The following is a 14,841-nucleotide window of genomic DNA, read 5'->3' on the forward strand; positions in this document are numbered from 1 at the left end:
CACAGAACGTGGAGTTCGGAGGTTTGTCTGCTCTGTAAAGTACGAGGGTCACTGCAAAAGAAATGCACACTATTTTTTTTTATCCATCTTTTATTCTACATGTTTGAAAGTCTTACAGTGTGTAGATACATCCTTTAGGAACAATATTTTCATTTCTCTACATAATTTCCATCCCTCTCAACTGCCTTACGCCATATTGTATACCCTCACGGTAAAATTCTGCACCAACCTGTTGGAGCCACTGTTTGGCAGCGTGCACAAGGGGGTCATCATCTCCAAACCTCGTTCCACGAAGAGAGTCTTTCAGTTTCCCAAAGAGATGATAGTCACACGGAGCCCGGTCAGGACTGTAAGGCGGGGGTTTCAGTGTTGTCCATCCGAGTTATGTGATCGCTTCCATGGTTTTTTGACTGACACGTGGCCGTGCATTGTCGTGGAACAGCAAAACATCCTGCTTTTGTGAACACGACTCAGTCGAGCTTGAAGTTTCTTCAGTGTCGTCACATATGCATCAGAATTTATGGTGGTTATGGTGGTTCCACTTGGCATGATGTCCACAAGCAAGAGTCCTTCGGAATCGAAAAACACCGTAGCCATAACTTTTCCAGCAGAAGGTGTGGTTCTGATTTTTTTTCTTGGGTGAATTTGCATGATGCCACTCCATTGATTGCCTCTTCGTCTCTGGTGAAAAATGATGGAGCCATGTTTCATCACCTGTCACAATTCTTCCAAGAAATTCATCTCCACCATTCTCGTACTGTTCCAAAAATTCGCTACATACCGTTTTTCTTGTTTCTTTGTGAGCCACTGTCAATATCCTGGGAACCCACCTGGCACAAACCTTTTTTATCGCCAACACTTTCAGTATTCTGCAAACACTTCCTTCCCCTAATCCCACCGTAGCGTGACAATTCGTTCACTGTGATTCCTCTGTCAGCAGTCACCAATTTGTTAACTCTCTGCACATAGTCTGGAGTGTGTGCAGTACGAGACCTGCCGCTGCGAGGACAATCCTCAATATAGCCGTGCCCGCTTTCGTCACGTAACCTGCTTGCCCACCGACTAACTGTACTGCGATCGACAGCAGCATCCCCATACACCTTTTTCAACCTCTTGTGGATGTTTCCCACTGTCTCGTTTTCACAGCACAGGAATTCTATGACAGCACGTTGCTTCTGACCAACGTCAAGTATAGCAGCCATCTTGAAGACATACTGTGACGGCGCCACTCACGGGAACAGGTTGAACTAAGTTTGAAAACAAACGGGAAGGATGTATCTACACACTGTAAAACTTCCACACATGCACGATGAAAGCTGCATATTTACAAAAATAGTGTGCGTTTCTTTTGGAGTGACCCTCGTAGGATAGATGGTGAACTGTGGCATTTCTGCCGAAAGAGCACAATGCTGGTACACGCGTGTTTCGGAGTACACCGTTCAACGTACATTGTTGAACATGGAGCTCCGCAGCAGGCCATCCCGCCGTGTTCACATGCTGACCGAACGACATCGTGAGGTACGATTGTAGTGGGCACCGCACAATCGGGATTCGAACGACAATCAATGGAAACGTGTCGGCTCTTCGGGTGAATCACATTTCGCTGCACTAGGACAATGGTCATCTCCACAAACGCCTCATCGAGGTGAACGACGGCTCGAAACGTGACGCAGACTGGTGGGAGCAGTATTATGCTATGGGAGACATTCTCCTGCGCTTGCGTGGGAGCTGTGGTAGTAATCGAAGACACACTGACAGCTGCGAACCATCTGCATTCCTTCACTCTTGATGGCTTCCCCTAAGGCGATGTAATTTTTCAGTAGTATAATTGCCCGTGTCTCGGAGCCAGAACCGTGCTACAGTGGTAGTGAACTCTCGTCGATTTCTCGGCCACAAAACTTGTCTAATGTATTAAACGCGCAAACAAAGTTGACACTCGGCGCGCTGGCTGATGGGAGCGGCTGTAAATGGCGAATGCCTTTACGGTCGCTCCCATCAGCCACCGCGTCTAGTGTCAACTTCGTTTGCGCATTTAATAAATCCCATGGAACCTCTCTGGGTCGTTATCGGGCGCCATCACCGCGTACGGAAATCAGCGACCCGTTATTTACGCGAACTGCAGGACCTGTGCGTAGACTTTTAATGTCACATACCCCCACAAACCTACGAACAAGCTGTCGGATCCCTGATACGCAGAATCTGTGATGCATTTCGTTGCAAAGACTGACAAACAAGCTGTTAAGCAGGTGGTCATAATGTTTTGACTCATCAGCATATACCGGCTTAAAAAAATTAAACAAGACTTTGTCGATAATGAAACGAGAAACTTATACCAAATTTTTAGAGAAAACTTAGAAGGGTATCAGCCACCTAACCTGTGCTTTTCCAGGCCAACGGATCACTAGAAACTAACAAAAAAAAAATAGCTTTCAAATTTTAGCCAACTACTTTCATTCACTTCTCAGCTGTGAACCCCGGATAGAAAACCTAGACTTTTTTAAAAACTTCCGTCCAAAACATAATTCAGAACCAAAAGCTCTTGAGGAAATAATGGAAACAATCTTCCGAGGATACCGAATCGTAACGGAAACATGGAAATTAAATGACAGTAATCTCACATAAGCAAATCACAGAACTGTAACGACACTGGAAACTGGGAAAATACCTGCAGAGCGGAAATAAAACCTACCCGTGTAAGAGACGAGTTTCACTGCTCACTACTATGTACCAAATTCTTTCAAAAGCTCTGTTAAGTCGATTGGAATAACAGGCAGACTTAATAATAGGCAGGCAGGATTTCGCAAAAAGGGTGATGAGAGATAATATGGAACCAAAAGACAGTTTTGCAAATTAGAAGTCGTGGAAATAATGTGGTAGCTTTTGTCGACTTCAAAAAGGATTATGACTAGATAGATAGACAAACATTATTCCGTACTTTAGAAGAATTCGGAATCGAAAGGAAAACAAGGGAAATTATCCAAGAGATATTAATGAGTAAAACCTCCAAAGTTAAATTAATGGCTGTAACTTCATAAGCATTTCAAATTCACGCCGGTGTTCGTGAAGAAGACACACTATTCCGCCCCCCCCCCCTTACACAATTCTGCAAAAAAATTGTGAATAAGTAGGAAAAGGAATTAAGGGGAATCCAACTCGGCATTAAATACGAGCAGAGAATCAACGTGAAGTGTGTGGCTTTCGCAAACAATCTTGCTATTCTTAGAAATAGTAGAGGAGAAGAGGAGAAGTCAGACTTGTCTAGGAGAAGGTTAATGGAACCTCGCAGCTACTAGATTATAAATCCGCTACGAGAAAGCTCAGGAAAGGAAGGGTGCAGATAATCTCCCCACAATCGGGTACAGGGAAATGTCTCAAGCTCGCACTGTAAATATCCAGAAAAGATAACCAAAACATTAGGATTGAACACGACAGCCACTCAAGAAAGGATCTCAAAGTTACAAAAAGCACATAAGCTCACAAAGAGCCACTGAAATGAAAAATCTTTCTCATTCAAAGCAAAACTAAGGCGTTGCAACAAGGTAGTCGCACTGGAAGCACTCTACCCTGCAGAAAGTATGGTGTTTCATGGCCAAACGGAAACAAGAGAGTGAAAATCAGGATGGAAAATTCTCAGGAATATATTCGGACCAGTTTTTCGTTAAGGTGATGATGATGATGAAGTCCCATACTCCTTGACAGAACGTAGAGGACGATGCGGGAGATCCGCACCGCTGTTCTAGGCAAGGTCCTAGTGGAGGTGATTTGCCATTACATTCCTCCGACCGTAATGGGGATGAATGATGATGATGAAGACGAGACAACAAAACCCAGTCATCTCGAGGCAGGTGAAAATCCCCGACCCCGCCGGGAATCGAACCCGGGACACAGTGTTCGGCCGACCGTAATGGGGATGAATGATGACGATGAAGACGACACAACAAAACCCAGTCATCTCGAGGCAGGAAAAATCCCTGACCCCGCCGGGAATCGAACCCGGGACACAGTGTTTGGGCGACCGTAATGGGGATGAATGATGATGATGAAGACGACACAACAAAACCCAGTCATCTCGAGGCAGGTGAAAAACCCCGACCCCGCCGGGAATCGAACCCGGGACACAGTGTTCGGCCGACCGTAATGGGGATGAATGATGACGATGAAGACGACACAACAAAACCCAGTCATCTCGAGGCAGGAAAAATCCCTGACCCCGCCGGGAATCGAACCCGGGACACAGTGTTTGGGCGACCGTAATGGGGATGAATGATGATGATGAAGACGACACAACAAAACCCAGTCATCTCGAGGCAGGTGAAATACCCCGACCCCGCCGGGAATCGAACCCGGGACACAGTGTTCGGCCTACCGTAATGGGGATGAATGATGACGATGAAGACGACACAACAAAACCCAGTCATCTCGAGGCAGGAAAAATCCCTGACCCCGCCGGGAATCGAACCCGGGACACAGTGTTTGGGCGACCGTAATGGGGATGAATGATGACGATGAAGACGACACAACAAAACCCAGTCATCTCGAGGCAGGAAAAATCCCTGACCCCGCCGGGAATCGACCCCGGGACACAGTGTTTGGGCGACCGTAATGGGGATGAATGATGATGATGAAGACGACACAACAAAACCCAGTCATCTCGAGGCAGGTGAAAAACCCCGACCCCGCCGGGAATCGAACCCAGGACACAGTGTTCGGCCGACCGTAATGGGGATGAATGATGACGATGAAGACGACACAACAAAACCCAGTCATCTCGAGGCAGGAAAAATCCCTGACCCCGCTGGGAATCGAACCCGGGACACAGTGTTTGGGCGACCGTAATGGGGATGAATGATGATGAAGACGACACAACAAAACCCAGTCATCTCGAGGCAGGTGAAAATCCCCGACCCCGCCGGGAATCGAACCCGGGACACAGTGTTCGGCCGACCGTAATGGGGATGAATGATGACGATGAAGACGACACAACAAAACCCAGTCATCTCGAGGCAGGTGAAAATCCCCGACCCCGCCGGGAATCGAACCCGGGACACAGTGTTCGGCCGACCGTAATGGGGATGAATGATGATGATGAAGACGACACAACAAAACCCAGTCATCTCGAGGCAGGTGAAAATCCCCGATCCCGCCGGGAATCGAACCCGGGACACAGTGTTCGGGTAGCGAGAACGCTACCGCGAGACCACGATCTGCGGACTTCTGTTGAGGAGAGATCTGCAAACAGAAAAAATAACGGACGCATTTAGAAAATGAAGGATGAAATTTTAGGGACGTATCCACTGAGTTAACAAGAAAGAACTGTCAAGGTAAACCTTCTATATAGCAAAAACTAGCGGGAATGGATCAGTGAAAGATAAGAAGATATTAAAGAAGAGAAAATCACACAAGATAGCATAAACAATCGAGAACAGTTCAGAAACATCATGGAAACACACACTTAAACAACGGGAAAGAGAACAGGAAATAAACAGTCAGAAGAACGCAAGAGAAAACCCACCTAGCATATGAAGAGAATTTGGGAGGAACAAGGAACAAGGGAGAATCATGACTACTCAAGTTCGACTATCTATTAAAAGGGAACCTCAGACTTATTTTCCTGTTCTAAACATTATACCTTCTGAAGTACATAGAGTTTAAAGCACGGCCACGGCTCCACAGTTTCTGCCGTAAATATGCTGAGCAAGGGTTGCCTACAGGAGGCCTGTGCAGGCAACCCGCATTACGGCAATACAACACTACTGTGGCACCGAATATTTTGAAAAATCCGCCTCAGTTGCGAAAATTTTCTGGGCTTTACCCAGGTTTCGGCTGTCTTCAGAAGCATAAAATTACTACAACATGCCAGCGTAAGGCACAGTCAACATTAAACATTAAAATCTATAGTACCGTGGTACCATGTCGAATTAAAACTACTTAACTGAAGTCCAGCCCCGGCATCACTTCACCACGCGGTCGGTTGGCAGTGGCAACTACGTTTTATGCTTCTGAAGAAGGCTAGATTATTCTAACCGAAACCTGGGTAAAGACCAGAAAATTTTCGCAACTGAGGCGGATTTTTCAATGTATTAGTTTATCACAGTTGCTGACGGGGCTACAATATGCTAAAATTTCTTACTATGGCACCGTTTCCATTTTTTACTGTCTAGGTATATCAGAAGACATAAGGTTATAGGACTGAAATCAAGTTTGCAATCACCACTTATACCTCTTGTTTTCACTTGGGTAGAAAAAACACACATGTGACATTTAGAAGAAGTTAACTTTTCGTTGAAAGTGATGTTCCTTTATATTTATGGGCTGTGCATTCCTGCGCATTGTGTGCGCTTCTTTCATAGGTGCATCCCTGGAAAACAGTATTTTTCATGTCTCAATTCAGAAATATATGAGGTAATGCAACATACATTGAAGTGTGTCCCAAGCAGAGAGCTGTCACTGAGTTTCTTTTGGCGCAAAACCAGAGCACAGCAGACGTTCACAGGCGCTTGTAGAATGTCTATCCGGACCTAGCGATGAACAAAAGCACGGTGAATCGTTGGCCGAAGCGCTCGTCACCATCGAAACAAACCTGTCTGATCCGCCGCGTGCTGACCAGCTGCACACAGCCGTGACTCCTCCGATGTACGAACGTGTGGACACTCTCATTCCAGATGGTCGACGGATCATAATCAAACGCCTCGCTGCACAACTGGATGTCTCTGGTGGTGATGGTGCTGACACAGTCGTCCACCAACTGGGATACGCAGAGATGTGAGCCCGCTGGGTTCCCCGCCGAACAGGAGGCCATAAGGAGCAACGAAGGATCATCGGTGCGGAGTAGCTTGCGTGTTAGGAGGCTGCCAATTTTTTGTCAAAAATCATCAAAGGCGATAAAAAATGGGTTCATCTCTTCGAACGGCACTCCAACGAGCGGGGCCAGACCACCGCTCCCATGGAGAAAAAGTTCAACGCCGCACACTCAGCCGCTGCTTCTGGGATTCTGAAGGGGTTATCCTGTATGATGTCCTGCGTCAAGGTCCAACGATCAACTGTGTAGTGCTACCCTCGGGAAACAAAAAAAAAAATCTTCAGCGTGCTCGTCGCCACAAAAATGCAAACGAGCTTCTCCGTTTCCATGACCACACGAGGCCTGACGCAAGTGTGCGCACCCGAAAGGAACTCGCAAAACTTCATTGGACAGTTCTTCCTCATCAACATTACAGCCCAGATCTAGCAGCACCTTCCAACGTTCATTTGTTTGGTCCAATGGAGGGAAGCAATACGTGGATGATTGCCGGCATAAAGGTCCTCCCAGTAAGATGGCGTAAGGCAGTCGAATTAAACGGATATTATGCTGGAAGCTGGGGTGTTGTAGCCAAAATTCCACGGAGTAATATGGTGTATTGAAATCCGGAATAAACCCAACCTCTTTTCGGAAAAAAATAGTGTTGCATTACTTACTGAACACCCCTTGTGTATTTATATATAGTATGTTTGCTTTTACTTTAGACTTCTAAAAACCTCGAAAACGACGCATAGTCCAAAAAAAGTTCTAGGTGGAAGGTTAATGTTACTAAAGGAGACATCTGCCTATGCTACAACTGACCCCCTCCTAAACAACTCTCCTGCGTAGGCGGAACCACCCATTTTTATTGCATGTCTGACTCTACGCCAAGAAGTATATACGGATTACTTAAACCATTATTTCCATTCGTGGTAGATGATGCTGTAATCGACAAATATACACTACCGGCCATTAAAAGTGCTACACCAAGAAGAAATGCAGATGATAACCCGGAATTCATTGGACAGATATATTATACTAGAACTGACATGTGATTACATTTTCACGCAATCTGCGTGCACAGAGCCTGAGAAATCAGTACCCAGAACAGCAAACTCTAGCCGTAATAACGGCCTTGATACGCCTGTGCATTGAGTCAAACAGAGCTTGGATGGCGTGTACTGGTACAGCTGCCGATGCAGCTTCAACACGATACCACAGATCATCAAGAGTAGTGACTGGCGTATTGTAACGAGCCAGTTGCTCGGCCACCATTGATCAGACGTTTTCAATTGGTGAGAGATCTGGAGAATGTGCTGACCAGGGCAGCAGTCGAACATTTTCTGTATCGAGAAAGGCCCGTACAGGACCTGCAACATGCGGTCGTGCATTATCCTGCTGAAATGTATGGTTTCGCAGGGATCTAATGAAGGGTAGAGCCGCGGGTCGTAACAGATCTGAAATGTAACGTCCACTGTTTAAAGTGCCGTCAGTGCGAACAAGAGGTGACCGAGACGTGTAACCAGTGGCACCCCATACCATCACGCCGGGTGATACGCCAGTATGGCGATGACGAATACACGCTTCCAATGTGCGTTCACCGCGATGTCGCCAAACACGTATGCGACCATCGTGATGCTGTAAACAGAACCTGGATTCATCCGAAAAAATGACGTTTTGCCATTCGTGCACCCAGGTTCGTCGTTGAGTACACCATCGCAGGCGCTCCTCTCTGTGATGCGGCGTCAAGAGTAACCGCAGCCACGGTCTCCGAGCTGATAGTCCGTGCTACTGCAAACATCGTCGAACTGTTCGTGCAGATGCTTGTTGTCTTGCAAACGTCCCCATCTGTTGACTCAGGGATCGAGACTTGGCTACACAATCCGTTACAGCCGTGCGGATAAGATGCCTGTCATCTCGACTGCTAGTGATACGTGGCCGCTGGGATCCAACACGGCGTTCCGTATTACCCTCCTGAACCCACCGATTCTATATTCTGCTAACAGTCATTGGATCTCGACCAACGCGAGCAGCAATGTCGCGATACGATAAACCGCAATCGCGGTAGGCTACAATCCGACCTTTATCAAATTCGGAAACGAGATGGTACGCATTTCTCCTCCTTACACGAGGCATCACAACAACGTTTCACCAGGCAACGCCGGTCAACTGCTGTTTGTGTATGAGAAATCGGTTGGAAACTTTCCTTATGTCAGCACGTTGTAGGTGTCGCCACCGGCGCGAACCTTGTGTGAATGCTCTGAGAAGGTAATCATTTGCATATCACAGCATCTTCTTCCTGTGGGTTAAATTTCGCGTCTGTAGCACGTCATCTTCATGGTGTAGCAATTTTAATGGCCAGTAGTGTAAGTATAAAAAAAGCTACGGGAGTTTGGTATTTGAGAATCGAATGTAGACTCTATTTTTATGACCAAAATAACTGTATAGATAGGCCTCAGCATCGCTCGATATGGGAAAAAGGCGGAATTGGAGAAAGGGTGTGTTCGTGATATTTAACACATTACTCGTCAACGTGAGCCGTAAACCCGGCTTGGTGACGAGGTACGGTCAAGACGCAGTTCAAGGCGGTGTACGTTGGTACCACACAGTGCACGCATGGGAATCGATCGCGGAAAACGATTTCGCCGGCAGCCGAGTTGGCTCGCAGTTAAGGATCTTAAATTTATCGGCGAGCCGAAGGACAAGAGGGGGGAAAGCGCTGACGGTGAAGGTGAGGGAACTGACAAGCAAAATGTTGAAGCTGCGTCAGTCGATGGCGCGCAGGTTACGGAATAAGGCACACGATTCTGAGCCTTGTGGCACTCAAGTATCTGCCCCAAACACAAAGCAAAGTACACAATCAGTATTGCACTGACGACACGGACAAACGTGTTATTTCGCTGCAATCTCTGGTGTATTGTGAGCAATACGAAGGAACAACAACTTTACCAAACCTTCACAGCTTTTCTTGCGCAGATCTGGGCGTGAAGACTACAAGACGATACTCCAGGTGGGTGTAAAATGAATATGCGCAACGGAAAATATTAAACGTTAAAATGAAGATTTGGCCCTGTCTGACTACACCCTGAAGCAGATCTCTTAATGGACTTTAGCATATAAATTACAATCTATAAATGAATGATGAAGGCAACTAATCCTACTAAGTTATAAACGTTGTTCCTGCTTATATATTTATTATAGATTAAAAAAAACCTTTTCTATTACAAAGTTTACATTTCATGAGTAAGATTACTGATCGGTTGCCCAACTCTGCTCCTTGTTATGACTGTGCGGTCTAATATCAATAACGGGGAATGACTGACATCATCTACGTACCAAACACTACAAGACACTACTTTCGAAGATGATCTACGGTGGTGTGGAACCTCAGTGGAAATAAACTAACGTGATCACAGCTGTTTAGCTTTTACAGCCCTAATAAGCCGAAGCAATTTGCGATATCACCGTATGTACTGCGTCCGGTGCTTCGAAGTGATGGTTCTCGTACTTGTTTGCGACTATGGAAGAACTCCAGCCACAAATAAAGTCTTTCAAACACTAGGACGGCAGAAGGCGGTCCTCTGACTAATATAATACTGTCTTCTCCTCTCTGAATTCTACCTCACGAGAAACGCGAACTCCCAACCACAAGGACGGAGTTCAGATAACGTTAAGTATAGGTAGAGGAAGTGCTCTCAATTACTGAACGCTGCGTACTCAACGACGACTTCCAACCCGGAGGTGAAGTCCAGAATCGTATAGGTTAGCAACAGTACAGTGCCCAACTGAATGGTTCAAATGGCTCTGAGCATTATGGGACTTAACATCTGTGGTCATCAGGCCCCTGAAACTTAGAACTACTTAAACCTAACTAACCTAAGAACATCGCACACATCCATGCCCGAGGCAGGATTCGAACCTGTGACCGTAGCGGTCACGCCGTTCCAGATATGAAGCGCCTAGAACCGCACGGCCACACCGGCCGGCGTGCCCAACTGATCTAACTATAAACTCTCCTGAGAGCAGAGACAGCAAGTCCGTCTGTACTAATAGAGATAATACCGGGCGACCGTCACACAAGGGCGCTCACAACGGAAGGCCTCCTCTCTCCACTGCTGTCTTCCCTGCAAGGCTCGGCTCCCCACCATCGTAATTCCGAAAACGAATCATATTCGCGAAACCATGGAATATTCTCCCTCTCTACAGATTCTTCCTAACGCCGACCAACCATATTTTAGTCTTTTGTCGGATAGTTAGCGAGTAAAAACCTATACTCGTACAATGGTACGCTTCCGACTAAAAATCCTTGGAAATAACCCAGCCTGCGTGGTTTCCGCGGTGCCGCTTCTTCGTTCCTCTCACCTGCGTCCAAGATTTCCGTAGTTTCAGAAGTATAATCATTCCGGTTTGGCTACAAAACGGCCTGTCGCGACTCTATTGTGCTTCAGCGCTTAGGTGCTACGACGTCCGTCTTGCTATTTCCTGTGTTTAAGCAGGACCAACACACCTGTGTGGGCCTTCCACCCAAACCGTCTGCCGTTTCATTTCCAGTGTCGTTGCAACCTCTACTAGTATGTTAATAAAGATACTCCGTCACCTTTCATGCAATAAGCGTTAATAATTATTTACAAGACGTACGTGACAATGTCAGTCTCCTTTAAATATTCATATATACGATGTACTACCTATCAAATGATGAAGACGAAATGGGAGATAAGATACTGCGTGAAGAGTTTGACAGAGCACTGAAAGACCTGAGTCGAAACAAGGCCCCGGGAGTAGACAACATTCCATTAGAACTACTAATGGTCTTGGGAGAGCCAGTCATGACAAAACTCTGCCATCTGGTGAGCAAGATGTATGAGACAGGCGAAATACCCTCAGACTTCAAGAAGAATATAATAATTCCAATCCCAAAGAAAGAAGGTGTTGACAGATGTGAAAATTACCGAACTATCAGTTTAATAAGTCATGGCTGCAAAATACTAACGCGAATTCTTTACAGACGAATGGAAAAACTGGTAGAAGCGGACCTCGGGGAAGATCAGTTTGGATTCCGTAGAAATGTTGGAACACGTGAGGCAATACTAACCTTACGACTTATCTTAGAAGAAAGATTAAGAAAAGGCAAACCTACGTTTCTAGCATTTGTAGACTTAGAGAAAGCTTTTGACAATGTTAACTGGAATACTCTCTTTCAAATTCTGAAGGTGGCAGGGGTATAATACAGGGAGCGAAAGGCTATTTACAATTTGTACAGAAACCAGATGGCAGTTATAAGAGTCGAGGGGCATGAAAGGGAAGCAGTGGTTGGGAAAGGAGTGAGACAGGGTTGTAGCCTCTCCCCGATGTTATTCAATCTGTATATTGAGCAAGCAGTAAAGGAAACAAAAGAAAAATTCGGAGTAGGTATTAAAATTCATGGAGAAGAAGTAAAAACTTTGAGGTTCGCCGATGACATTGTAATTCTGTCAGAGACAGCAAAGGACTTGGAAGAGCAGTTGAACGGAATGGACAGTGTCTTGAAAGGAGGATATAAGATGAACATCAACAAAAGCAAAACGAGGATAATGGAATGTAGTCAAATTAAATCGGGTGATGCTGAGGGAATTAAATTAGGAAATGAGACACTTAAAGTAGTAAAGGAGTTTTGCTATTTATGGAGTAAAATAACTGATGATGGTCGAAGTAGAGAGGATATAAAATGTAGACTGGCAATGGCAAGGAAAGCATTTCTGAAGAAGAGAAATTTGTTAACATCGAGCATAGGTTTAAGTGTCTGGAAGTCGTTTCTGAAAGTATTTGTATGGAGTGTAGCCATGTATGGAAGTGAAACATGGACGATAACTAGTTTGGACAAGAAGAGAATAGAAGCTTTCGAAATGTGGTGCTACAGAAGAATGCTGAAGATAAGGTGGGTAGATCACGTAACTAATGAGGAGGTATTGAATAGGATTGGGGAGAAGAGAAGTTTGTGGCACAACTTGACTAGAAGAAGGGATCGGTTGGTAGGACATGTTGTGAGGCATCAAGGGATCACAAATTTAGCATTGGAGGGCAGCGTGGAGGGTAAAAATCGTAGAGGGAGACCAAGAGATGAATACACTCAGCAGATTCAGAAGGATGTAGGTTGCAGAAGGTACTGGGAGATGAAGAAGCTTGCACAGGATAGAGTAGCATGGAGAGCTGCATCAAACCAGTCTCAGGACTGAAGACCACAACAACAACAACCTATCAAATAATACCTAATGTGGTTGTAGATCGCGGCCAAGTATGTGGATGAGTGCTCGTAAGGTGCGAAATTATAGCCACCTTACAAGACTAGCAAGGACGCTCTCAGAAAAAGCTATCCTGTCTACAGCAATTGGTTTACAAGGTATCACGAAAAATACCAATGAGATCTGGATAATGTTCCGAAGTGGTGCAAAGACTGCTAACTTACTTGGAATGTACAGATGCGTTTGATTTTATGAGACGTGAAAACGTAGTATCCTGTGATGACAACTGGTGCCACAACTCATATAAACACCTGGATCTGACTATTGTATGAATATGAAGTGGAACGATGACACGCGCTCATTTGTAGGTAAAGCAGCTTTGGTAAAAAATATGCCAAGTGTAGAATGGTGATTGCTTGTAAAACACTCGTACTGCTCATCCTAGAATACTGATCCAATATTGGGACTCATACGAAATAGGGCTAAGAAGGAATACTCACCGTATACACTGAACGGCATTACGAATGGTTACATGTTTGTAGAGCGTCATGGACTTGCTAAACAAACTGAACTGGCAGACGTTTCAACATGGACGCCAAACTATCCTTCGAAACCTTATAACTATTGTTAAGTGAAGAATGTAAAAGCATACTACATACCCTTAAGAATACCTGTCGTAAGGACCACGCATCACCGCTCACAAAGGCATTTATTTATCCCTCGCTCCACACGGGGATTGGGCTGGATGGAACCTTAATACGATGTAAAATAGGAAGCAGACTCTGTCTTGTACTTCTCAGTGCTTCTTAGAGTATACATGCACATGTAGAATAAACAAGTCGTCATCGAACAGCGAGGTGACACGAATTGAAAGATGCTATAGTAAATTAGCTTTCTGCGAAAAAAACGAAGCACTGTCTTGCTCCACAGTTTCTTTCAGGGCCCTGATCTGGAGCGTGTCTCGTATTGTATTCAAGCAAAGCAAGCACTCCGTCTTCAGGCCACAAGTGGCCCATCGGGACCATCCAACCGCCGTGTCATCCTCGGCTGAGGATGCGGATAGGAGGGGCGTGTGGTCAGCACACCGCTCTCCCGGTCGTTATGATGGTTTTGTTTGACCGGAGCCGCTACTGTTCGGTCGAGTAGCTCCTCAATTGGCATCACGAGGCTGAGTGCACCCCGAAAATTGGCAACAGCAGCGCATGGCCGCCCCGGCGGTCACCCATCCAAGTGCCGGCCACGCCCAACAGCGCTTACCTTCGGTGATCTGACGGGAACCGGTGCAACCGCTGCGGCGAGGCCGTTGCCTCGTACTGTATTCAGACCTACGAAAATTAGATTAGTAAACATGAGACAACCTGGAGATTAAGAAAGCAGTAGTAGATATTGTCGGGAGTTTTACGAGGCTTTTTGGGGATGACGGTGTTGTATACAGAGAAGACGCTAATCTAAAAATTGTACCGAAATGTTGGAGGACCTGCAGAACACTGAGGCTTGGTGCAAGGAAAGGCAATTGATGTGTAACATAATCTAATGTAGCGTACTGCGAATACATAAAGAGAAAGGCCTTTCAATGTGTGAGTACACAACTGCAGACCAATCACTGGAAGTGTTATGTTCGACTTGTACACAACGGTAAGCAGAGGTGGGCTACAGAGGCGTGCGCCAGCTGTTGTCGTAAGAAAGCTGGGCAGGATCCGAAATGATTAGTGAACAAGATCACACAACAAACAGAAGATTAACTCAACCTGCATTTCTGCAAGCGTTCGAGTACTTATTACAAATAATATAGCAAGAAGTAGACTCCAGCTTATACAGTAATAACCACGATGAGACTCACTGTACCCC

The 14,841-nt window shown here is 45.7% G+C and overlaps 1 pseudogene; it reads right to left on the reverse strand.

Annotated features, from left to right (window-relative positions):
* Window positions 1-14,180: 14,180 nt before the first annotated feature.
* On the reverse strand, window positions 14,181-14,301 carry LOC126263859 (5S ribosomal RNA; annotated as a pseudogene).
* Window positions 14,302-14,841: the final 540 nt, after the last annotated feature.

The sequence above is a fragment of the Schistocerca nitens genome, chromosome 6 (assembly GCF_023898315.1).
Source record: "Schistocerca nitens isolate TAMUIC-IGC-003100 chromosome 6, iqSchNite1.1, whole genome shotgun sequence".
NCBI classification, from domain to species: domain Eukaryota; kingdom Metazoa; phylum Arthropoda; class Insecta; order Orthoptera; family Acrididae; genus Schistocerca; species Schistocerca nitens.